Source organism: Neopelma chrysocephalum, unplaced genomic scaffold (genome assembly GCF_003984885.1).
Source record: "Neopelma chrysocephalum unplaced genomic scaffold, ASM398488v2 Primary Assembly neopelma1_89, whole genome shotgun sequence".
In the NCBI taxonomy this organism is placed as follows: Eukaryota; Metazoa; Chordata; class Aves; order Passeriformes; family Pipridae; genus Neopelma; species Neopelma chrysocephalum.
The window spans coordinates 1,937,033-1,962,307 of NW_020897751.1; the positions used below are offsets into that span (position 1 = coordinate 1,937,033).

At 44.7% G+C, this 25,275-nt stretch overlaps 1 protein-coding gene and 1 long non-coding RNA gene across 17 annotated transcripts in view; one reads left to right on the forward strand and one right to left on the reverse strand.

Annotated features, from left to right (window-relative positions):
• The window catches only part of PCDH15 (protocadherin related 15), a 526,100-nt gene that overhangs the window by 397,523 nt on the left and 103,302 nt on the right, over nucleotides 1-25,275 (reverse strand). The gene's annotated exons all lie outside the window — the stretch shown is intronic.
• On the forward strand, nucleotides 19,023-22,740 carry LOC113972148. The gene is made up of 3 exons (XR_003535780.1): nucleotides 19,023-19,443; nucleotides 20,012-20,276; nucleotides 21,934-22,740. It is a non-coding gene; the product is annotated as an uncharacterized LOC113972148 (long non-coding RNA).

The window sequence follows — 25,275 nt, forward strand, 5'->3', positions numbered from 1 at the left end:
TAATGTGCAAGTACCACTGCCTTGAGAGAAACAACAGCAATGCAGCTACTGCAGCAAAATTAATAAAAATAATCCTAGTTTCTGAAGAATAAAGTCATTATTGTTATAATGAAAGACAGTCTTGCCCTTAAGCTTGCTTGGATGACCAATCTGGCTCCTAACACACGTAGATGGGCAGCACAGGAGAGGTCACGGAATCACAGAATCAAATTAAGGTTGGAAAAGACCTTCAAGATCACCAAGTCCAACCGACAGGCACGACCACCATGCTCACCACTAACCCATGTCCTCAAGTGCCACATCCACGTGGTTTTTAAACACTTGCACAGATGGTGACTCCACCCCTGCCCTGGGCAGCTGTGCCAATGCTTTACAACCCTTGCTGTGAAAACTTTTTTTTCCTAATATCCAACCTGAGCCTCCCCTGGCACAGCTGGAGGCCGTTCCCTCTCCTCCTGTCCCTTATTCCCTGGGAGCAGAGCCCGACCCCCCCCGGCTCCCTCCTCCTGTCAGGGACTTGCAGAGCCAGAAGGTCCCCCCTGAGTCTCCTTTTCTCCAGGCTGAGCCCCCCCAGCTCCCTCAGCTGCTCCTGCTGCTCCAGCCCCTTCCCCAGCTCCGTTCCCTTCCCTGCACACACTCCAGCCCCTCCGGGTCTCTCCTGTTGAGGGCCCAGGACTGGGCACAGCCCTCAAGGTCCCTCAGCGGTGCCAGCACAGGGAGGGCACTGCCCTGGGGCTGTGCCCACACCATGGCTGGCACAGCCCAGGGGCCCTTGACCAATCCAATCCAATCCAATCCAATTCAAACCAAACCAGTCCAATGCAATCCAAACCAAACCCATCCATACCAAACCAAACCAATCCAATCCAAACCAAACCCATCCATACCAAACCAAACCAAACCCATCCATACCAAACCAATCCAATCAAGTCCAATCCAACCCAAACCAAACCCATCCATACCAAACCAATCCAATCCAATCCAGTCCAATCCAACCCAAACCAAACCAAACCCAACCAACACAACCCAACCCAACCCAACCCAAAACAAACCTGGCCAGTCACCTGGCACTCCTATCCTGTACTTTGCTAGAGCATTCCCTATAAAAGAGCCACCTAGTGGCACAGAAGGCGGTGGCAAAACTCATTCCCAGAACACCCAAATTGCCAGAAACCAGAGAACAAAAAGGCAGAACCTTTTATTAAATCAAATCAGTCCAATTAATCATGGCGGGTTTTATCACAGCAACACAGAAACCTTTTTTTAAACAGCCAGGCAAAATAACTGGATACAAGGTTTCACCCAGGAGCTGCATGTTGTTTAAAATAACTTCCCACTGGTTTTTAGCACATGGAAATGCAAAGTCTTCTAATGCTAATTAATGTGAAGTCTTTAATTTATAACATACTTTTGCCAGCAACTTCCCTCTTGCATCAAACCCTTCTCAGAATGTTTATCAGTAAGCATTTATTTAATAACATGGATTTCTAAATTGGTTCCTCTAATGTCAGTGTTTTACCCCTGGAATAATATGTGAGCTGAAACCCAACATTTATAGACATTTTCTTGGTACTGTGTAAGGCACAGCTGTGATGCAAAAAAGCAACTCAGGCGTTAAGGGAATGGAAAATAGTACAGAAATCACAGAATCACTAAAACCATAAAACCATTCTCTTCCAAACCTCTGCCATGGGGGTTGCTTATACACTATCCCAGGTTGCTCCAAGCCCCGTCCAACCTGGCCTTGGACACTTCCAGGGATCCAGGGGCAGCCACAGTTTCTCTGGGCAACCTGTGCCAGGGCCTCACCACCCTCACAGGGAACAATTTTTTTCTAATATCCAATCTAAATATCTCCTCTTTCACTTTAAAACCATTGCCCCTTGTCCTGACACTCTCTGTCCATGTGAAAAGTCCTTCTCCCTCCATTTTATAAGCCCTCTTTAGGAACTGAAGGGGCTCTCAGGTCTCCCCAGAGCCTTCTCTTCTCCAGGTGAACACCCCCAGCTCTCCCAGCCTGGCTCCAGAGCAGAGGGGCTCCAACCCTTGGAGCATCTCCATGGCTTCCTCTGGACTCTCTCCAGCAGCTCCATGTCCTTGCTGGGCTGTTCCCAGGGCTGGAGCAGCTCTGCAGGGGGGTCTCCCCTGAGGGGCAGAGGGGCAGAATCCCCCCCTGCCCTGCTGCCCACGCTGGGGGATCAGCCCAGGGCATGGGGAGTTTCTGGGCCGAGGCAGGTCCAGCCTCTGCCCCACCAGCACCCCCAGGGCCTTCTCCCAGGGCTGCTCCATCTGTTCATCCCCAGCCTGGATTGATCCCAGGGGTTCTCCTGACCCAGGGGCAGCACCAGCACTTGGCCTTGTTAAACCTCCTGCGATTCCCAGGGGCCACTGCTCGAGCTTGTCCAGGTCCCCCTGGATGGCCCCGTCCTTCAGGGGTGTCACTGCACCCCCAGCTCGGTGTCACCTGCAAACCTGCTGAGGGGACACTGGATTTCACATGGATTTCACGTGGAAGGGGCTACAGGACTAGATTTACAGCTCATGGTGCAATAAGCCTGACCCTGGTCTGAAATTAAGAGAAGAACAGCTCTGAAGATAACATGATAAGAGATATTTAGACCATTTTGCTCCTTCTGGAATATTTATAACTTCTTCATAGAAGCCATCTGATTTTTATTTTTTTTTTGGTAGGGGTTGAAGTGCTCCACAAAGACTGGGAAGTTGCATTCCCATTCAAAACAAGGGCAGCTGTATTTGCCAGTAAAACCATGATTTTATCTGTCTTCACACAAGGTTTCTGCTCCTCAGTGTCCAATGCTAAATCATTTCTCTTCTTAGAGCAGGCCAGCACTGCCACACTGGGCTTCACCATTTCCTTCTCCCAGTTGTTCCCTATTTCACAATCAGCACAATTAAATCAACCCTTGCTGCTGGTGTGAGGTCTCTTTCTAAGTGAACACTCTCTTGGTTGTTGCTTGGACATTAAAAATCTTCTGAATTTTGTGGTTGATTTCTTAAAGTGAGCAATCCCTTTTGATGTGGGACTCAGCAAAACCCTTGCCCTCTGCTGCTGCTGAGGTTACCTGTGACTTGCTGGGACACTGGAGGGGCCACTCTCAAAAAGAGACTCTGTTTTTGTTCCTGAGACTGTGCCAAAAAAAACTTCCTCTGTTAAAAAAACAAATGAAAATATTGGACCAAGTGGGACGACTCTTTTTACCCATCTTTTATCACTTCATACACCTTCCCTCTCCTTTTGCCTTTAATGATCCTCAAAATAAGCGAAAAGACTCATCAAGGATGGAGCATCCCCAAATTAATTATTACAGCAGCAGAGAGGAGAAGGAGCACTGCTCAAAAAACAGATTCTGCAAAGTCTTTACTCTTTCTGTCCTGACATTCCTTTTGCAGATGCCCAGGAGGATGGGCTGGCTCTGGCTCCCCCTCAGCTGATCCCATTGCAAGGCTGCTCCATCCCTTTCAATCCACTTGGAATGCACAGGAGGATTTGTTTGCTGGGCTGAACCATCCAGAACCTGTTACACGTCCCCTGCATTGTTTATACTGGCTACTTAGAAATTGATTTTTATTTATTTAAAGTTTCCATCTGTAGGCCCTGGCTACCTTTCAAAATCTCCCCCTTCCATCATGTTCTAATGGATATCTGTTCTCCCAGAACATCTGTCCTTTAGGGTCCTGTTGGATGTGAGCTAACAGGGACACCACGTTTCATCTTATTATATGTGTACAGTTTTCCGTTTGTTTTTAAAATCCCCACAATGTTACAGTTTCTTTTCATTGTAAAACAAAAAACAAACAAATAAAAAATCAGTTTCAAGCCCTCATGACTTTTTCACTCCTGTCAGAAATGTGAACACTGGATTTGCACTGACACACCTCAGGATAGGGAGATATTTTCCATTGCCCTAAATCTGTCACAAACCCCAAGTTGATGAACATGTGATAGTTCACATGACGTAGGGTCTCATGCTCATAACATTGTTTTAATCTGCCTTTTTTATTCTTTCATAAGAGATCTCCATTAGTTTATTTCTACAATTAAGTTGCTTTAAAATGGCAGGATGGACCTGGGGACTTGTAGCATCTATGCTGTATATGGCTCCAAATATTTTAGATCCTAACAGGTCTAACATGAGTGTCCTGAACTGAAATCCAGGCTGCTGCATCCAAGTGTCACCATCTACCTCTTGTGAGAAGGATTCATCCATCCAGGGATGTCCACAGAGCAACAGGAAGACCTCAGCAGACTGTGGGTAAGAATCATTTATCTCCAGCTTCTACTGCCAACTGCAACCTTTATCAAGTTATGATGTTTAGGAGATGAGCTGGAAAGTCTCCAGAGCTACGGTATATGATGGGAAAAGCGAAGGAGAAAAGGGGAGGGTCTGACTGACATTGCAGAACCTTGAGGTGGCTGAATTCATCACATGAAAACACCCATAGGACTCTACAAGACCAATCCAACTGTGCTGGAGGAAGGGAAACATCCCAGAAATCAAGAAAACATCAAGGCAAAAAGGTCCTCCTGGACTCACGAGGCAACTTGTGAAGTGCCAAGGCAGAGGAATAACCAGTATGACTGTACAACACAGCATTACTGTACAACAGTAAATACACCTGACAGATCCTTCAGGTCTGCTTTCTTCAAAGCTTGGGGACACCCACAAATTGGGGGCCCAGCTCCCGGTGTTGCAAGCTGTTCCTGAGAACTGCAGGTGGGCTTCTACTCAGAAATCTCATCCCTGCCAGGAAATTCATCTTGAAAAAACAGTGGGTTTGTGTCCCAGCTGAGTTTGGAAAGTCCTTCTGAAATTTCACTTGTCTTTTTCCAGTTTCCAGTTTAAACACACTCAAGACACATTGAAGTCCATTAGCCCCTCTATCCACATTAATAGGTTCTATTTCCTCATATTTGAACCCTCTCTGTATTTTTAAAAACTGGACATCTCTTTATTTTGCTACAAAAGCAATGAAATCCCAGTCAGTCCTGTAACAGGGAGGGATGGAAGCACACTGTGGAATTACTCGCCCTTCTATCGACTCTCTGATTTTAAATTGATCTTCAGCTGATGACAAGGAACCAAACCAGATATGATAGTGTGAGTGAGCCTTGTATAACTGGGCAAACACTTGCCTGTTCCTACTCACCAGGCACAGCCTGAAATTCCTTTCAGTTGGGGATTTTTTAGCAGCTCCACCAACAGCAGCTCCTTGCTCCTCCCACTTTAAGCTCCATGACAAGCCACGATCAGCCCTTCACAGGAGGGTCCATCAAGCCCAGAAGTCCCTCCCTGACAGGAGCAGCCCCTAAGGAAGGGCAGAGATGTTCATCCCATGGGAGAATTCCCCTAAACTCCCAGCTGATCCCCAAACACTTGCAGTTCAGTCGCTTCTTGAAAAAAAGGCTTTATATTTTACAGGCCTCGTTATGAAACTTCCATAATTAAAGTTAACATGGAACAAGTTGCCTAAAGAAGCTGTGGCTGCCCCATCCCATCCAAGGCCAGGTTGGACAGGGCTTGGAGCAACCTGGGCTAGTGGAAGGTGTCCCTGCCCATGGCAGGGGGTGGAATGAGATGAGCTTTAAGGGCCCTTCCAACCCAGGCCATTCTATGATGATTCTGTTATGATGAACCTCAGGAAAGCATCCTTTGTAGGTTACAGCTCCAGCTCTGCCCGACATTTTGGTCAGTGAGTGGCAATGGCCAGCTCAGCCTTCATCACCTCATGGGTGGGATTTTTGTCTTCTTCACTTTGCACCCACCTCCAGAGGGTTTCACCTGCCGCTGCCTTGCCCAGGCACTTTGTTTTGCTCCATCCTCCGGCAGTTTTCCACAGTCAGCACTCGGTTTCATTGCTCGAATAAAAGCATCAGCAGCACACTCTGCCTCTTTTGCAGTTCATTTATCAGTTGAGTATCACAGGTTTGTGCACAGATTCTCTGGAGACTGTACTGCTGTCATCCTCTCACTCACAAAACCCATCAGTTGGTCCTACCTTCTGTTTCCTCTCTTTTGACCAATTTCTTGGGCTGATCTGTAGAACATTCCTTTTCTCTCTCATCTTTTTGGCTTTAATCCCCAATCCTCAGAGGGTCAGCCACAGAGTAGAGCATACCCATATTTCACTGATGAGGGCCCATTTTGGGGTTCATCTGCTCCTTTTTACTACCATGGTGTCATTTTGGTACGACTCTGGGGCTGCTACTCTGGAGGTGGGATTGTGCTACGATGCCCCATCCCTGGAAGTGTTCAAGGCCAGGTTGGCTGGCACTTGGAGCAACCTGGGATAGTGGAAGATGTCCCTGCCCACGGCAGGGGTTGGAATGAGATGGCCTTTAGGGTCCCTTTGAACCCAAACCGTTCTGTGACTCTGTGATAAAACGCCCCCTCTTTTTCCTCTTTCTCAGTAGTTCTAGGATTTTTCAACTAGAGGAAAGATTGGTGAGTGATGCCCCTGAAGGCAGTGTGTCAGTGATCCTTTCAGAGTTCCTGAGTTCCTGCAAGAAGGTGATTTGAGGACACCCAGCTCTCCCCTGGTCAGCCCCACGTAAGGGAGGTGTCACTATATTTTGACACCCACTTTAGTAAGCTGGACCCCCACAGCACAATGCTGGTTCTTCTGTGAGGTGAGATGAGCACTGATCACATCAGTTTGCCTTTGCTCCATGCTGATCTGACCCACACTGAGTGTCCTGCTCCACTCCTCCCTCCCAGAGCCAAAACTGTACCATTTTATCCCTCAGATTCCTGCTGGACATCCCCTCATTCCAGAGATTGCTCTGCCTCCAGTTCTGTCCCCGTGGCTGAGCTCCTGCTCCAGCTCCCCCCATCCTGAGCTTTCTTACCTCAAAGAACAGGGCTGCTCACTTAGTGCCTGAGATCCACACTAGCTTGTTTCCAGGTTTTTTTGGTTTGGTTGGGAATTTTTGGAGGGGAGGAGGCAGATGGGCTGGTTACATGAAGCTCAGTTCCTCAGCTGCCACAATAATAACCTGCACCTTGGTAGTCTGGCACCTTCCTACTCCTCATGCAAGGTCAGGGGGTCACACCTGCAGCTGCTTTGAACTTGATAGAATAAGGCTCAGAACCTGATATTTAAAAACTAAGGGTTTATTTATTCTGAATTTATGGAATACCTAAGCTCTCAACTCTTCAGGCGAAATCACAGCTCTTTGCTGAGCAGGTGTTCTGGAAAATGTTGTAATTATGAGAGCTTCAGCTATGTGCTACAAACAAACACTTGTTTTTTAAAAAGTTGAATTTCCATATGTTGAAACTCTTGTTTATAGCAACCCCCTGCTCTTAGTCCCTAACAGAATGGCAGTGTGCTTATGATTATTCAATTTTGTCCTGCCTTTGTTATAATAATCCACAAAGTCAACAAAATTCTGCTGTATAATGTTTTTGTCCTTCACAGCATTACAGGAGTTTAAAAAGCCGTATCAAAGACCTTGTGTCAAGGTTATTAAAGAAGAATTACAAGGGGCTGGTCACAGGACCTTTCCCTTAGGAATGCTTCCAATACCTCCCCTGCAACCTGGGAGTTCACCTCTCAGTCCCTCCCCTCCTGGTCCCCTCTCTTCCCAGCTCCTTATCTGCCTTAGCCAGCTTCTTCTAATTCCTGTATTAATCTGCTCCATCTCCACTTTAAATAATAATTTCCTTTGGGATCTGTACTGAGTAAATGCTTCCTATAAATCTCAATAGCTCAAGCCCCCCCACATTGCTGCAGTCTGAGCTGTTCACTGTCTCAGCAGAAGGAACCATCCCCACAGTCAGATAAAATCACCTGCTGATCAGGATTCTGATTTTTATCCCACTTTTCACTTAGGACCTTCTTGATTACTCTTTGTTCAAAACCTGACCTAAGAAATAACCTAATCTGCATGTACTTTTCAGGATCTCTTTGGCACAGTATTCACACATCAGAGTCCATTATCCCCCTATGGAAATAAACACTCCAAGTTTTTGTAAGAGACCAGAGATAAAAATGGGAAAAGTAACTTATTCAGTTTCTCCAAAGGAAGTAGCTGACAAAAACAAGACCTTTGCTACCCTTTACTCATCCTTAAATAAATCACACAGACTCAGCAACAACAACTCCCAACAGAAAGGAGACTCTGGAATTCCAGGATGACTTTACAGCTCACCACTCCAACAGCAACAGCAAACCAATGGAGGAGCATTTAGTAGTGGAATGGGAATACTGCCATGACAACTGCTTTGGCAAGAATCAGTTCCTGTCATTTTACAACAACTGTTTAACATTGTTCATGAAGTTTTTAGGCTTTACCTGAATTTTTCATAGGAAAGAAAATACTTTTTTCATTGCAGTTTATGTTGCCACCCGAGTTCAGTGCAAAGTGCCCAGGAAAAGGAACCTGACACATTTCTACCTCCTGTGTTTGAAATCCCAGCTAGAATTCACAAGTGGGAACGTGACTTGAAGAGAGGTAATTCTGGTCATGAGATGTGTATTTGCAACCAACCCAACCCTCTCTTCCCTGTGGAACAGCAGCTCTGCTGAGCTGATTTCCACCTTGTGATTCCAATCAACAAATTCTTAGTGCCCTGGAGCGTGCAGCAGCCAGCATTCCAAGAGGACAGATCCTCCACCCTTACCCCACAACATTTTCTGAGTTAAAGTTTCAAAGACATGACTGTCAGTCGCAAGGAGATTATGGAAGCATTATTCTCATTGTACAGACATCTTAAAACAGGGCTGAATTTAAAACTAGAAAACTGAAAGATAAGGCACACAAGGAAAAAAGTCATGTAGTTTTGAGGAAGTGAGTTGAACTCAGCCTCAAGGAATACAGGTTATTAAGTAGATTATTGGAGAGAGCATTTTGGAAATCATTTTCAGCAAAAACATGTCCATATTAAAAGGGAAATTATCACAGTAACTTAACTGCACTTCTCAAACATAGCTGGTGAGATTATATGTTGGTCACCTGGAAAGTATAAAATAGAAGATTAATGATATTGTTCATATTTTAATTACTGATTAAGAAGAGCAAGTAATATCACGTACTTGCTTTATTTAAGTAGTTTTCACCTTTCAAACAAAGAGAGAAGAGCAGAACAATAGTTTTTGATATCTGCTATTTTATTCCTGATACATGCAGCTTTGAATAAGAAAAATAACGAGAAAACAAAGCCTGAGGTTTTCATTAAAGTAGTTTACATATTTTCATGAAGGCTGTCAACTCAAACACCAAGGAAAAATTCATAGCAATTTTCATTCTTATAAAACACCTGCCCTAAAACATATCAGGCACTTATCTGTAATTTGTTTAGACTCAAATATATTCTCTGCCCTTCCCCAGCCTAAAATATTGAACAATAAAATCCCTGACTGGCGCTTTCCAGCCTTTTGTGTGTGTGTGTGTGTGAGTCCTCCCTGGGATGAGGAACACACCCGGGGGGCTGGGAGTATTTTGGGGGCCCTTTCTCCAGGGTTTACCCAGGTGAGACCATTCCATCCGGAAGCTCAGAATGCCCAGGGAATGTTCAACAAGCGTTTTGGCCTCCAGGCACTGACTGGGTTGGATTTTCACCTTTGCTGTGCCAAGGAGAGCCTGGCGGGCACAGGGCAGAGAGCCCGGGGCTCCCCGTGGGGAGTGAGAGACCCAGGATAGCAGAGGGCACATTGTAACTTCCTATTGGTGGGCTGTCAAATCGAATTGCACATTGTTGGGCTCATTTCACCTCCCTTTTCTTTGCCAAAATGCAGGTCTTCCCTCACGAAGCACTTGTCAGCAACTGGGACAATGTCACAGGAAGCAGAGGCATTTTGGAGGTTGCTGCTTTATGTTTGACTTCAGTGCTCCTAAGTTATGTACCCAAGAGGACCCAGAACGTACAGAGAGCTGCAACTCGACCAAGAAAAGATCAAAACTTCTTCTCAGGGCTGTTAATTCACAGAATCACTGAATGGTTTGGATTGGAAAGGAACTTAAAGCTCATCTCATTCCAACCCCTGCCATGGGCAGGGACACCTCCCACTAGCCCAGGTTCCTCCAAGCCCTGTCCAGCCTGGCCTTGGACACTTCCAGGGATCCAGGGGCAGCCACAGCTTCTCTGGGCAACCTGTGCCAGGGCCTCCCCACCCTCACAGGGAACAATTCCTTCCCAGTATCCCATCTAACCCTGCCCTCTGGCAGTGGGAAGCCATTCCCCCTTGCCCTGCCCCTCCATCCCTTGTCTCAAGTCCCTCTCCAGCTCTCCTGTAGCCCCTTTAGGCACTGGAAGGGGCTCTCAGGTCTCCCTGGAGCCTTCTCTCCTCCAGTCTGCACAGCACAGAAGGTGCCTGTTCCACTGGAATTAGCCAGCTTGCCCTGCTCTTCAAGCAGAAACAGGGATATTGAGGGACACATGGTTTGCTCTGCAATAACCAAAACTCCTGGTTTACTCTGAGGTGGAATAAATACACTTACGTTGGTAGCCAGATTTAGGAAGTAACTCTTAGCTTTGAAGGCTGATGGAAATTTGGGGAAATACATAGATGTTGTGCTGACTTCCAAAAAAATACCCAGTGAGGGGAAAAAAGGTGACATTTCCTCAGCTTTCAAAATTTACCTCAGTAAAAATGGGTAAAAGTTTCATTATCAGGACTCCAAACGTGTGTGGGAATGTGTAACTTTTCCCCAGGTCTGCTTGACCACATCATTTCTCTCTTCTATAAATATATGTACAGACACACACACACAAAAGTGCAATCAGACAATTATAAGGAATAAACAACACGCAGTTCACGACAACTGGCATTTGTTTGCATTTCTGAAGATGTCCAACTATTCCATCACGTTGTTCAAAGGAAAAAGATTGCTTCCAACATAAAAATGTATTGCTGAAACCTCCTCATGAAAGAACTCCTGTCCTTTGCTTTAAACAGAGCTGGTGTAAGATTGAGAACGGGAGGAAATGGAGCAGGTACGAAACACAGGCACGTCCTGCCAACACCGTGATCACCACTGAATCCACATCCCACCAAAATAATTCCATATTTCACCCACAAAAATCCACACCATTAAGGCTGCAATTACTTTGTCCAGAGAATGACCAGTTTTTCATGTGTGGAGTGGAAGGAGAGGGACAAAATGAATTGCAATGCCACAGGAACTGAGTTTACTACTTGCTTTACCAGGAGATTAATGCCCATTGTCAGCAGATTTTATGATAAATGACCGTCATTTTGCATTTGGGTAATGAAGATGCATCATGCTGTGTGCTGTTCACACACTGCAGAACACTTTTCCTCTAATCATCAAGGGCTTGTAGCTCTGTGTATTATTTTACAACAACAACAACAAAAGGCTGTTTAGATGGGCACTGCTTTGGATTTTAACATTATAAAAAGAGACAGATATTGCAGCCCCTAGTTTTCCATGGCACTGGAAGATGACAACACAGCCATGGACCGTGGCTGCTACACCAGCCTGGGCTTTGGGGTGAGAGGAGCAGGGGAGAGCAGGTCCTGCTGTATCCATTTCATCCACACCCTCAATAATTCAGGGCTTTCCTTTGGATTTGACACCATCTGAGTGGTTCAGAGCCCTGGGAAGGATCAGCCACTCTGCTGGACTCTCACACCCAGATTAGGGGGAGCAGAGCTTTTTGTGCCCACCAGAATGTGGGCACATTCTGGGTTAGTTTCCTCTGAAAGGAAGCTCATTCACGTGCACCAAAACGCACTGAACTGACCCAAAATGCAACAAGGAAGAATGAGCACAAAGGGCACATTGGTAGAACCATTGTAAAATACAGTCCTGACTAACTCCATTTTCAAGGCTGTAATTGAAGACTAATTTAATTTCTACAACTGATGACTGCCTGAAAAACAACTCTCATCATTGAATATGAAACATTTTTGGGTATATTTCTAATTTTTGAGGACTTCTCCTTCTTGGAGATGATTCAAGGGATGAAGCACCTCTCCTATGAGGAAAGGCTGGGAGAACTGGGGGTGTTCACCTGGAGAAGAGAAGGATCCAAGGAGAACTTAGAGCCCCTTCCAGAGCCTAAAGGGGCTCCAGGAGAGCTGGAGAGGGACTTGGGACGAGGGATGGAGGGACAGGACAAGGGGAAATGGCTTCAAACTGCCAGAGGGCAGGGTTAGATGGGATATTGGGAAGGAATTGTTCCCTGTGAGGGTGGGGAGGCCCTGGCACAGGTTGCCCAGAGAAGCTGTGGCTGCCCCTGGATCCCTGGAAGTGTCCAAGGCCAGGTTGGACGGGGCTTGGAGCAACCTGGGCTAGTGGGAAGTGTCCCTGTCCACGGCAGGGGGTGGAATGGGATGAGCTTTATGGTGCTTTCCAACCCAAACCATTCCATAGTTAAATGATTAAAATAGTGGGGTTAGGATATGGAGTATGGGAATGGGGTAAGAGCTAGGTTTAGGTTTAAAATCAGGGCTCCAGGTTCTTGGTGGATATGCCACTCCAAAAAGGTCTTTCAAGCACTCTCCCAGCCACGTCCCCTTTACCTGAAACCCCCCCTTCCCTCCTCAGGGTAGCAGTAGTTGGGAACATCTAAAAGAACACCTTCATTAATTTCTTTGGGCCTGCCCTATTTATTTCTACATGAAATTTACTTTTTTCCCCCTCCAGCACCTTCTCTAAGTCCATATTTTCACTCGGCCTCTTCTCCACCAAAATAAGTAACTCGTATAAGAATTTTAAAAATCAGCATGAAGAGCACTATTATCACAGCTAAGGAATGCAAATTCACCTTCTTCATGAAGCAAGAATCCTAAATCTCTCCAGCAGCTTTGAAAATTACCCCCTTTATTTTAATTAAGCAAATGTTACCTATAAGGATGCTTACACTACATACATTTTCCTATATCATCTCCTATATCAAACTCCATCTCTACACTTCTCTCAAAGTCTGCTCTTGAATTTTTATGCAGAAATTGATGATTTTTTTATCCATAACTCAGGAAAATAAAGAATACTAATCAGCTCTTGAAATATTCACAGAATTTGCTTTCTGCAGAGATTAATCACTACTTTTTTTTGGCTGCTTACAAGGCAAATTCCTGAACCCAAATCCCTAAGTAGGGTCAGGGTGGGGGCAGCAGGATTGCTTTGTGTGCAAACATTTTTTTCTCCTCATGTGTAGCAAAAAAGAGGGTTTGATTTTGCCTGAGAAGTACTTTAAAAGTTATCACCAGAAAAAACACAAATGCAACTATATCCCCTAGTACAACTAATACAAACTTATCTGCTCCAGGTTTGTAAATCAATATCCCTATTTCCTCCTGCAGAGCCATACAGGTGGTGTTCCTAGAATCTCTTAGAAAACCACCATCTTCCAAAAGTCTCCCTCAACTACTAATAATATGAAAAGAGCACTATTCTGGCATTTTTATTGTAAGTTTTGTTGTCAGATTGGAGCAATGAAAACCTGATTTACTGTCAACTTTTTGTGGGAAATCAACTCAGTCATATTTTTCTTGGCAACAGAAAGTAAACTTGAGTCAAAGTAAGATTTGTTTTAGCATTATTTCTTGTTTTCTGAATACATTTCATATATATTTATGCCTGCCTCTGTTTCTACTGCATGTAAATGCTGGTTTCACACAGCTGGTGGAACTTGGTTGGTTGCACACAGGAGCAGCGATCAAATCCAAAATTATAACCAGATTATGAGTTCTCTTTTTTTTCTTCCTCTGTGCCACATAAAATCACAACTGCATCTGAAGTCTATTTAAAGAATTTACAGCTAATGATAATATAAAACCTCAAAAACAGTTTTTAAAAGTCTTGGTGATTTTTTTTTCCAAATGCAGGTCACTCGAACTTTCACAGTGCCTCAGAAAAAGGTTTGATTATAGATCAGCAGGGATTTCAAGCTGGTCAGTGTGGAACCTCTGAGTTCAGTGTGGCTTTATGTTACATCAGACACAACAGAAAAGGGAATTCAATAAGGCACTAAACTTTCCAGATTTTTGAAAACTTGACACGTGAGGGTTCATAACCCACACAAGAGATTACAGGGAGTCACCACTGCAAGGTGTTGTCTGGAACAGCCTGGCCAGGAACTGAGCATTTCCATAAGTGATGATTTGAATTGGTTTATACAATCACAAAATGGTTTGGGCTGGAAGAGACCTTAAAGCTCATCTCATTCCACTCCCTGCCATGGGCAGGGACACCTTCCACTAGCCCAGGTTGCTCCAAGCTCCATCCAACCTGGCTTTGGACACTTCCAGGGATCCAGGGGCAGCCACAGCTGCTCTGGGCAACCTGTGCCAGGGCCTCCCCACCCTCACAGGGAACAATTCCTTCCCAATATCCCATCTAACCCTGTCCCCTGGCAGTGGGAAGCCATTCCCCCTTGTCCCATCACTCCATCCCTTTATCTTTACTTGGCCAATTCAGGCTAAAAAGGCTTCAACTCTCCTAACACTGACTTCTTTCTAAAAGCAGAACACACGGTGCCAGTCCTTCCCTATGAACCACTCTTATTCATCGAGCAGTTGGAGAGAAACACAGGGAAAGAAAGGAATTGTCAATGTGTCCTCACCCGGCTCCAGCTCCGGCGAGCGCCGAGCTGGGCCCACACATGTCCCAGCCCACGTCCAGCTGCTCCTCACTGCTGTTGTGGCCCAGGCTCCCACTCCCCCAGCCCTGCTGGAGCACAGCATGCTCTGCAATCTGCTTCCACCCCAGCAAAACAAGTGTAAGTGGCAGGTTGTGGTTCATTTGGCAAAAAAAAAAACCACCCTTGGTTTTAGAATAACCCCTAGAAACTGCCCGGTTGTGAGGCTTGGGGAGGTGGGAATGCAGCGAGAGTGGTGGGAAACAGTAGGTTGATCTTCTCAGCAAATACAGCCAAGGAGAAACTGGGAACTGCCTTTCCACTCTGGAAAAATGGGGTACCTACACCTAACTTAGCCCTCAAGAGAGGCTGACTCTGCACCAGATGCAGAGTTCAATCAGATCCATTTATCCTGCAGGTACAAACTGACAGCAAGAGACGCCAAATGCAAAACCTGCATGAGACAGGAAAGGACCTGGGATTTATCTAAGCAAACATGGAGCTGCAGCTGCTCCCAGACCTCAAACTTAACGTTGTGGTTTCAGCCACACACTCGACACCATGAACCTGGGCAGAACCAGCAGATGGATGTTCCCAGACACAATCCCTTGCTCACACTCTCTGTTTCCCTGGCACTGAAGGAGTTCTGGAACAGGGATGACATGAATTGCACAATGTATTTACACTGTGCTACTTAAACAAGTGGCTGCTCTTCCATGTTTGATCATACTCCTCCCTGTCCTCCTGAAATCTCCCTCCTACTCTCCTTCTTAATAAGGTCCAGGAATGCTTGAACGGGATAGTCAGGAATAATTTTGCCTGAGATATTGAAGCTAGAAGTTGTAGGGATTTTGATATTTGTAATAAAATTTTTTTAGCTGCCTCCTTGTTGAGACATTGGGGCTTCAGTTTGCACCCACACCAGGTCTATTTTACATTTTACATCTATTTACATTTTTGGCACTTACAGTATTATTCAGCAGCATGATACAAACATAATAATTTTAGTTTTTAAATTTCAGTAACTTCCTTAGGAAAAAACATAGTCTATTTATAGAGCTTCTGTTTGTGAGATAATCAAAATAGTCAATTGAAATCTTCAGTAGTTTCCAAAATGCCATGAAACCCCAGAGATATTTAGAGGAGTTTTCACATTGCCTCACACAGAACAAAAGCCCAAGGCCTAAGTGGTTATTACACACCTTGGCAATTTTGCTGCCAGGTGTTCTCAGGCACTACTCAAAGTTGCTTCAAATTATTTGGTCTTAATCAGATTTGATCCCAGGTCTGGAAGAGTTCAGAGCTATTTCTATATCTCCTACTGCCACCATCCCCCATAGTCCTGCACTTTGATATCATGGATTTTGTATTTCTCTACTTAATGCACAGCGATAAATGAAAACCTCTGGGATTTCCAGAACTTGTGAACCATCCAATCCAGCAGATCTTTTAAGCATGCAAATAAGTTTCAGACACCCTGACATTCCTGCAAATGAGAACTGAATGGGAGCCACAGCATTAATACATAATACTCAAATTAGAGCTTAGCAATGCATGAGTTGTTCAGATTCATATTCAAATGAGACAAACAAGTGTCAAATCCAGAGATGGTCTTCAAGGTGTCATTGAATTTTACTTTTACATTTTTCCCTGCATTCTGTAAGTTGAGGCTCAAGGCCTTTGCTTCAACATTTCTTAGAGAATATCCATCTTAAAAAACCACCATGTTTCTCATCAAAGGATTGAAAAGGATAGAATTGAAAGGAGAGAATTGAAAAATCATAAAGAATGCTCTTCTCGCCCTATTTCCATTTTTGCAATTATTATATACGTATTAATTTCAGCAAACTCTGCAGGAAATGGTTTCCATAAGCAGCTTTTTAGTTGATGAATTATCTGTCATTTTAAAACATTTACATGGTTTGTTTATGTTACGTGGTTAATTTTATTGTAATTTAGTATTAATTAATAGCTCTGTGTTTACAAGGTGTTTAATCAGTAACAACTCTTAATTACACCACAGCATTGCTTAATAAAACAACATACTACTTGCAATTTAGTTAAATTAGTTAAATTAATCTGTTATCCTTTTTTCCTGGGTAATTTATTGCATGATAAAAGCAGTCGTGAAACTGTTTTCATGGCAAACGTCCCCAAAAGACTTCACATCTATTCTTTTTTACCTTAACTACAGAGAAAAACTCACTCATTTCAGTGGGTTTCTACAGATCAGCATGAGGCTCAGGGACACCTCCCACTAGCCCAGGTTGCTCCAACCTGGCCTTGGACACTTCCAGGGATCCAGGGGCAGCCACAGCTTCTCTGGGCAACCTGTGCCAGGGCCTCCCCACCCTCACAGGGAACAATTCCTTCCCAATAGCCCATCTAACCCTGCCCTCCTTCAGCTCAGGGCCATTCTCCCTTGTCCTGTCATTCCATGTCCTTGCAAAAAATCCCTTTCTAGCCTTCTTTAAGGCTGGAAAGGCTTCCTCCCCTTTAGGCACGGGAAGGAACTATAAGGTGTCCCCACCTCACCACAGCCCAGGGCAGCGAGCCCCAGGCACTAACCAGGACATGGGAGAGCACTCCATCTCCTTGCTTTAAATTTGCTACTGGAAAATTTCATTGCAAATATGTTAATCCTACTACTTTTATTATGAGGAAGAATTATTAAATTGCCTGTAACCCCTTTTTCCCACGGGGGAGCTTCTATCCCTCCCTCAGGCCCAAGCCTCGGCTGCACCTCTCAGGCTGAACACTCGGAATCCGTTCAGTGTCTCCTCACACGATGCCTCTCACCCAACTGCCTTTTTTAGTCTTATTAGTTATGCACAGCCATTTCTTCTCTGTTTGGTATTGCCAAGCACTCATTGTGACTAAAATAAATCTTAATTATTTCAGAGCATTTCTTCCTGAGCCAACATCATTTGAAACTGTAACTCTGTCCCTGTCGAAATGGCTCCAGTCCTTTCTGAAGCCATTGTGTCTGTGACTTTCCAATTCTAGCCTGTGATATCTCACCAGCCAACGAATTAACAAAAAAATTAAACATGGCATCTAGTGTTTAATGTTTGTCACAAGCTCAGGACAGGCAAGAAAACACTTCCCTGTGTGACAGCAGCGTCACACTGAGCCAGAACCGTGTTCCTGGTGACTTACCCCCGGATCATAATTCCCATGTTCACTTAAGTGAACAACACATGGTGAATTTTTAAAAGAGCAACTGAACTTGAAACAAGCTACAAATCTATAAAGGGATCATTTCTGCAGTGAAATTTCCCTCCTCAGTCCTTTGGGACCTCTCCTGTCACCCTCCAGGCTCAGGGACAGGTCACAGATAACGGGTCACCCTGTTCTGGCCAGTTCTGCAGATGCTTTAGGGTGAATGTCTTGGCTCTGGTGACTTGAATACCAATCATATCTCTAATTATTTTTCTAACTTTATCTATTCCTCCTTGGACCCTTGCATTATCTCCTTAAATTAGTGAGGAAACTCTGATTGTATTTGCAATGCTGCTCACAATGAGAGGAAGCATTAAATTAAACATTTGTAGACTACACTATTCAATACTTCATCCTTTGGAAAACGAGTGCCATGCATTTTACTCTCACCTGGTAACAAAACTAAATCTAAAAATACCTTAAGATAAATACTTTACTGCATAGAGTGGGAAAATATTCACACTCCAAAGTCCCAAATGTTGCTTCATCTGACTCTGATTGTTTTCTGTTTAATAGATGATTATCCTGTTCTCTCACAGCCCTCTGACAGACTGGCAGAGATGGTACAAAACTGACACAGTTTTTGGAGGAAAAATGTTCGAAAAAGGAGCTGTTGAGCTATAAAAGCTCACAGAGGGAATTCTGAGGTGACTGAGATGATACAACTTCTTAGCACCATCTCACATATTCACTGAATAGTTGATAGGGTGATACCTTGTCCTGATCTTTATTTTAGATTTATATAGTTTTATACCTGAACATAAACACCTCTGTATCATTTGTCCCTTTACTAATTATGTGCTTCTGGATTCAAAGGCCTTTTCTGCAGTGATGCCTCAACAGAATTCACACACAGATTCTGGAAAGCAAAAGGCTTCTCAGAGCTTTTTTTTTTGTTGCTGTTGTTGATCATTCAACAAAACCAAGGCTGAGACTGGCTTTACATGGAGGTCTCTAAACTATGCAACCTCCTTCCATCACCATTTACAGTGTGTTTTATATTTGAGGCAGCACTGAGCTGACTTTTTTCCCCGAGATTTTTCCTCCTCTTAAACCTACTGGTTATGGGTTTATTGTGTTTTCTGTAGAATGATGAATTAATGAGGGATTGCTTCTGTGGTTCTGTGAGAGGACAAGAAGGGTGGTACCAAAGAACACCAAGTGATGTAATTCTATGGAAGTGACCCCACAGTTCACTGGGGATCTCCTGGAGTAAAGAAAGTTTGCAACAGAGAGCATTTTCCAGTCACTTCCATCCTTCCCACATGGTAAGGGATAAAATGCCTCCACTGAGGGACAGTAGGGTGTCCTGAGGGTGCCTTGTGATTGCTAATTGAGAGGAAGGAACACAGCTGGGGTGTTCTGGGCTGGTTTCCACTGCCTTTGAAGCACAGGAGGAGGAGGAGGAGGAATGCCTAATGCTGCAGAAAAGCAAAGGCAGCAGACTAGAATCCAAAAGGAGACCTCCCTGGTGACACTCAGGGAGTGTGGAAAGAACCTCCCTACATGACTCAGGCACAAACACATGAGAAAAACAGGCTCTTCAAAGAAAAGCTCTACCAAGCACCTCCATGTGCTCAGGGGACACACACACACACATTTGTGCAGCTCAGCTGTGACCTCCCATCTTCCTCCTGGACATCTCCTGGGGGTCTAAGCACAGACCCACTGTGGCTCCTATAAACCCTCAGGATCAAAGCAGGTAGTTGAACTGCCCGCTCAAAAAATTCCCTGCCCACAAACCAACGTGCTGGTGGGACATTTGAACTTACTCATTAAATATTGATGCTGTTACAAGCACATCTTTCCTCTTCTGGGGAACATTATTACTCCAGTGCTTTCACACTTAGCAGGTGATGCAAGGTCCAGACTTAGCCCTACTCTCCTCTACTTTTATACATTGTATAAAACCATGTTAGAACAACTCCCCATCCCTGGAAGTGTCCAAGGCCAGGTTGGATGGGGCTTGGAGCAACCTGGGCTAGCGGAAGGTGTCCCTGGCCATGGCAGGGGGTTGGAACAAGATGATATTTAAGAACTCTCCCAGCACAAACCATTCAGCAATTCTATGATTCTATGTTTGCATTTTTGTCCTCAGTTGGTAGTTATGAAATGTTTCAATGCTTTCCTGATGGTCACATAAGCAACAGAGAAAATAACTTAGGCATTAAGAAATTTTCTTTCTTCTGTTACTCTCCTAATTTTTCCTTTATATTCAGCAGTTATATAGGTTCCATTTGACTTAAACCACCAGAACAAGTCTCAGAGCTCAGTGAACAGGGTGCAAGATGCTTCTACACCTTCCTCAGCACAGACTCTTAAGAGCACACAAGTCCCAAACCCAGAAAACCATAGGGAGGTAACAGGGTTTTTAAGACTGAGAGAGAAAAAGAAAAGCAAAGAAATCAAACAAGGGAGGAAGGAGAAAAGACACGACACATGAAGAGCAAGCACAGCAGACGCTGGGGAGGAACACACCACGAAGTAGGTGGTTTCCAAAGAATAACCTGACATTACACTCAAATGTGGCCACCCATTGCTGCATCACTCATCTCCATCGTGGCAATTATTTAGAAACATTTTAAAACTTGCCATCATCACCAGCAGCTATTTAAATTCGGGATGTACAGCAGCTGTCACATAGTATTGTACCTCTCCTGTACCTTATTTAGCACAAAATTAGTCATTTTTGCTGTGAAAATTCACAGGTGAGAGGAAATCTTAGAAATTAGCTTGCAAGTGTTTTCAGCTTCAAAAAATCTGTCTCTGTAACAGCCCAGTGATGGTTCTGCATTTCACCCTGTTATGGCTGCATTTTACAAGAAAAATAAGTCATGGCTCAAAGAAGGTAACAGGGTAATGTCTGACTGGGAGGGCTGTCAGGAGGAGCCCTCATGACTGAAAAGCAAGAGAAAAACAAGGTATGGGGAAGAGAAAAAAAAAAAAGCTGTGTTTCCTTTCTAAATTGCACAGTTGTGCTGAAGTGTTTAGACCCAGCACAGGAACAGACACCCACACAAACCCCGGTGCCATGACACGATACTCTGGCAACACAGGGAAAGCACGGCTTCATTTCCAGGAGAAATTCCAGAAAACCAGGTTCAAGTAGCTTTAAGGTATTCTTACACCAAAGGAAAAGGGGGCCCAAGAATCTGGGAAATGTCCCTGTGAGTACAAAATGGCCCTGCCAGCTCCCAGAGTTACAGCCCCTCACCCGGAGGTTTCTTCCCTGACCCGACAGTGGGGATCAAACGAGAAATCCTCCCCACCCTCAGACTTGCAGACCCAGGACGGCTCTCTCAGGGAAAAGGCTAAAAACTGACCACGCCACAGACATTTTTGCTCTGATTGCCTGCCAGTGGCCAAAAGGCAGTTCATATTAACCACCTCTTTTGTAACTTGTAAGTGTAATTCACTTGTATTTTCCCCCTCCCCATTCACAGCAGGTCAGCAGATCCTTCTGCCTGCTAAACACCCATCTGAGCTGTCACCTGGCTCGCCTAACACAAACAGCAAAAAATCAAATAATATAATAAAAAAAAATCTTACGTTCCTCAAACACACCAACCACATTCAAAGAGGTTTTTTTATTCATACATTGTGTTTTAAACACAGATACTAAAGAAGGTGACAGCTCGGAGATCCCTGCTCCCGACAGCATCAGAGGAGACCCAACATCCAACACGGAGTGTTTAGAAAAAGAGGGAATTGATTCTTGTTGTATCAACTTTGAAACAGCTTCTGTAGCACTCGGAGAGCCCTTGCCTTTCAGGCAGGTTTTTGCAGGCTCTCAAGGCTTTACTTTGATTGCTGTTGTAGCTGAAATATATAGCTTTAGTACGAGGGGATTATCTGTTATCCGACCCTTTGGGAGCACCTCATGCTGTGACAAAGACTTTTCTCTGCCTAATCTCTTAAATTTCACATTACTAACACAAGTACAGCACATCTAGCATTACATTCTTTTTTCTAATGCCCCTCAGCCCCTTGAGGGCTAAACAATCACTGAATGGTTATTTAACATCACCAGATCTGATTCCTAATTCACCGATAAACCGAAATCTGATGACATTTTTGGGTTCACACTCCCAATTGCTTAGTGTCACACCGCTCATTAATGCCTTTTTCCACTGTATTTTAGGGGAAAGAACAAAGTCAGAAGGGACAAGATCACAGCCCTGGAAATAAAAAAAAACAACAAACCTTCTGTGCTTCAGGATCAGTTGATTTTGGAGTTCTCCACAAGGATTACCCCTGGCATCAACAGAACCACTTAATCCCTTGCTGTCAGTTGGTACATTCTCTCCTGGCTCAGACAAATCTTCACCAGCAGCCACTTTATCCCAAGAGACTGAATATCCTGCCAGTGAAAGGACATGAGTCTGTTTGAACACGGATCACACAAACCAGAGTTCTTTAAAGAACAGAAGGGCAAGCCCAGGGGGTTTGTCAGGGGCTATGTGGCCCATCCTCAGGCTGGGGACACCTTCAAAGCCCAAGGGCACGAAGCAGAAGTCACAGCACTGCTCATCCAGAGCATTGCTGGCAAGTTTGGGTCATTTATCTTCACAGAGGCAGCAAGTCCAAGGGGAGCAGGAAGGTTCTGAAGGTTCCCACGGATTGTGGGAGATGTTTCTGCAGCCAAAAACCACCAAATGCTGCCATGAGGAATTTTAATATAATTTAAAGACAAGGAGAACTGAAGACTTAAAGGTCATAACATTACATAATTAATTAGGGCTATGCTAAGTAAATCTCCAAAAGTAAAAGCAAACAAAAGTTCTCTCACATCAGTTCACTTGCTCTTGGATTCAAATCTGCATCCCAACAGGGGAGGGTATTCCCTATGCCTGTTCTCTGTCTAAAGAATGTGCTGCAATGCAGAAGAAATGAAAAGCAGAGAATTGGAGAGAAAGAGCCAAAACAGTATTATATAATGTAATACCTGTAAGAACATCTTCATGCCAACATGGTCATCAGGTTCAAGAGCATCTGAGGGAGCTGGGGGGGCTCAGCCTGGAGAAAAGGAGGCTCAGGGGGGACCTTCTGGCTCTGCAAGTCCCTGACAGGAGGGGGGAGCCGGGAGGGGGGGGGGGGGCGGGCCCTGCTCCTAGGGAACAAGGGAGCAGAGGGAATGGCCTCCAGCTGTGCCAGGGGAGGCTCAGGTTGGCCAGGAGGAGGAATTTCTTGCTGGAAAGGGTGGTCAGGCCTTGGCAGGGGCTGCCCTGGGGGAGTCCCCATCCCTGCAGGTGTTCTAAAGGCATGTGGCACTGGAGGACATGGTTAGTGGTGGACATGGTGGTGTTGAGTTAATGGTTGGACTTCAAGATCTTAGGAGGGCTTTTCCAACCTTAATGATTCTGTGATTCTACATTTCTGTTGACCAAAAAATGCAGGGTTCACTTGGTGCTACTCTACAGCAAAGCAATAGCAAAGGCAACCTCCCAACACTCCCATCTATCCATGAAACGCACAAATCTCGTCACCTTAAAGGAGCAAGCACAGCAATTCTTACACACACACACAAGGCAGAACTCCCACCAGCAGAAATTCCTGGGCAGCAGGCAGGAAAAATCAGCTGCGTGCTCAGTGCCCACACAAAAATCACCTTGTGCTGCACAAAATCCTCTCCATAGACATTCACCTCCTGGTCTCACCCTCCTCTCATTTTCAGTGGGTAAAGAGACCCAAGAACAGTACCTTGCCAATAGCCCTTGGAACCCAGCAGAATCCTGGTGAAATAAAAACCACTCAGGGCACTGCTGAAGGCTGGAGGAGCATCTTGCCTTGTCTGAAGAGAGTTTTAAACTCAGAGAGGCAGCAGAGTGCTACCCAGAGGATATGAGAGAAATGAGGAACCACTGTCTGAGGGTGCCTGGAGATCTTGACAGCAGAAAGATGGATGGGCAGATGTGCTGGAGGATGTGGAGCTTATGCACTCTCTCCCAAGCAGCCAAGGATCCTGTTTAATCCAACTCAGGTCCCGGTTCCTGATCCTCACAGAGGTCCCCTGTGGCACAGTGTGCTTTCCTTACCCCTGAAAAGGCCAGGAGCAGAGCACTCAGCCTGAAACACTGAACCAGAAGGGAATCCCCAGAAACAGAAAGGACTTGGATCTGCTCACACAGTGTCCCAGTCTGGTAAAGAAGTCAGGAAATGATCCGTTGATAATTGTAATATCCATTACACACACGGATTTCAATATTTTTAAGATAGTTCTATGCTTTTTCTGCCTTTTTGCTTGTACTCTACACTGTACAAAGGAGATGGGTTTGTTCCAAGGCATTTTTGTTCTCCTGGTTCATTTGCTGTGTTTGCCTGGCAAGCAGAGAGCCACACAAACCCCTCAGTATCCAAGGTCTGGTGGTCACCCATCCCCACTCCAGAAGAACAGGTGGAGGCTCCCAGACCCAGCCAGCTCATAACTCTACTGTACCACTTCATAAATAATTTTCTTGAGGATTCCTAATCCTGGAGTGATTCCCAACACCTCTATGAATCTCATGAATGTTACCAACTTGCTTCCAAGAGTTACGGTTTTGGTGAGTGTGCAACCTCAGTGTTACATTCTCAGATCTTCCCTGTTAGTAGAATAATAAATATTAACATTTTTGCCCTGCTAATCAGGAGAAGAAACAACTTTTCTATTCATTTTGATGGGTACCACATTAATGTTGCTGGATGTCCACCTTTGACCTTCTTGCTGATGCCAACAACATCCTCAAAACACAAATGTATTTGCAGAGGTCAGTCCTTGCACTTCATCCCTAACCAGAGAATCCTGACTCAGTCTATGGCACTGACAAAGGAGGTCTTCAAGAAAGTCATTACATAGATTTTCTCTCCTTTCTCTCTTCCCATTCATTATAGAAACATTTAGGTTAGAAAAGACCTCTGAGATCATCAAGTCCAACCTTTGACCACCTTGTCAACTAGACCAGAGCACCAAGTGCCACATCCAGTCACCTCTTCAAAACCTCGAGGGATGGTGACTCCACTACAGGATTTCATTCCAGAAAAGTAATGGCCTTGATTGTTAAAATGCATGATATTGTCTAAATAAAACTCCATTTTTTTAATAATTAAATAATATAAGCAGGAAGCCATCTAGGAAAGGAAATGGCAAGGCCCAGTGGATGAAAGGATGAACCAGAGGAACTTTAACGAGAAAACTACATAAGAAAATTTGATTTTTTTAAAAATTAAAGAGTAAAGCCTTTGGAATGAAGCATCTTTCCTATGAGGAAAGGCTGAGAGAGTTGGAATTGTTCAGCCTGGAGAAGAGAAGCTTTGAAATGACCTAACTGTGACCTTTCAGGACCTGAAGGGAGCCTGCAAGAAAGATGGAGAAAGACTATTTCCAAGGGCCTGGAGTGACAGGACAAGGGGGAATGGATTGGTCAGAGTAGGTTTGGATTAGATATTAGTAAAAAATTGTTCCCTGTGAGGGTGGGGAGGCCCTGGCCCAGGTTGCCCAGAGAAG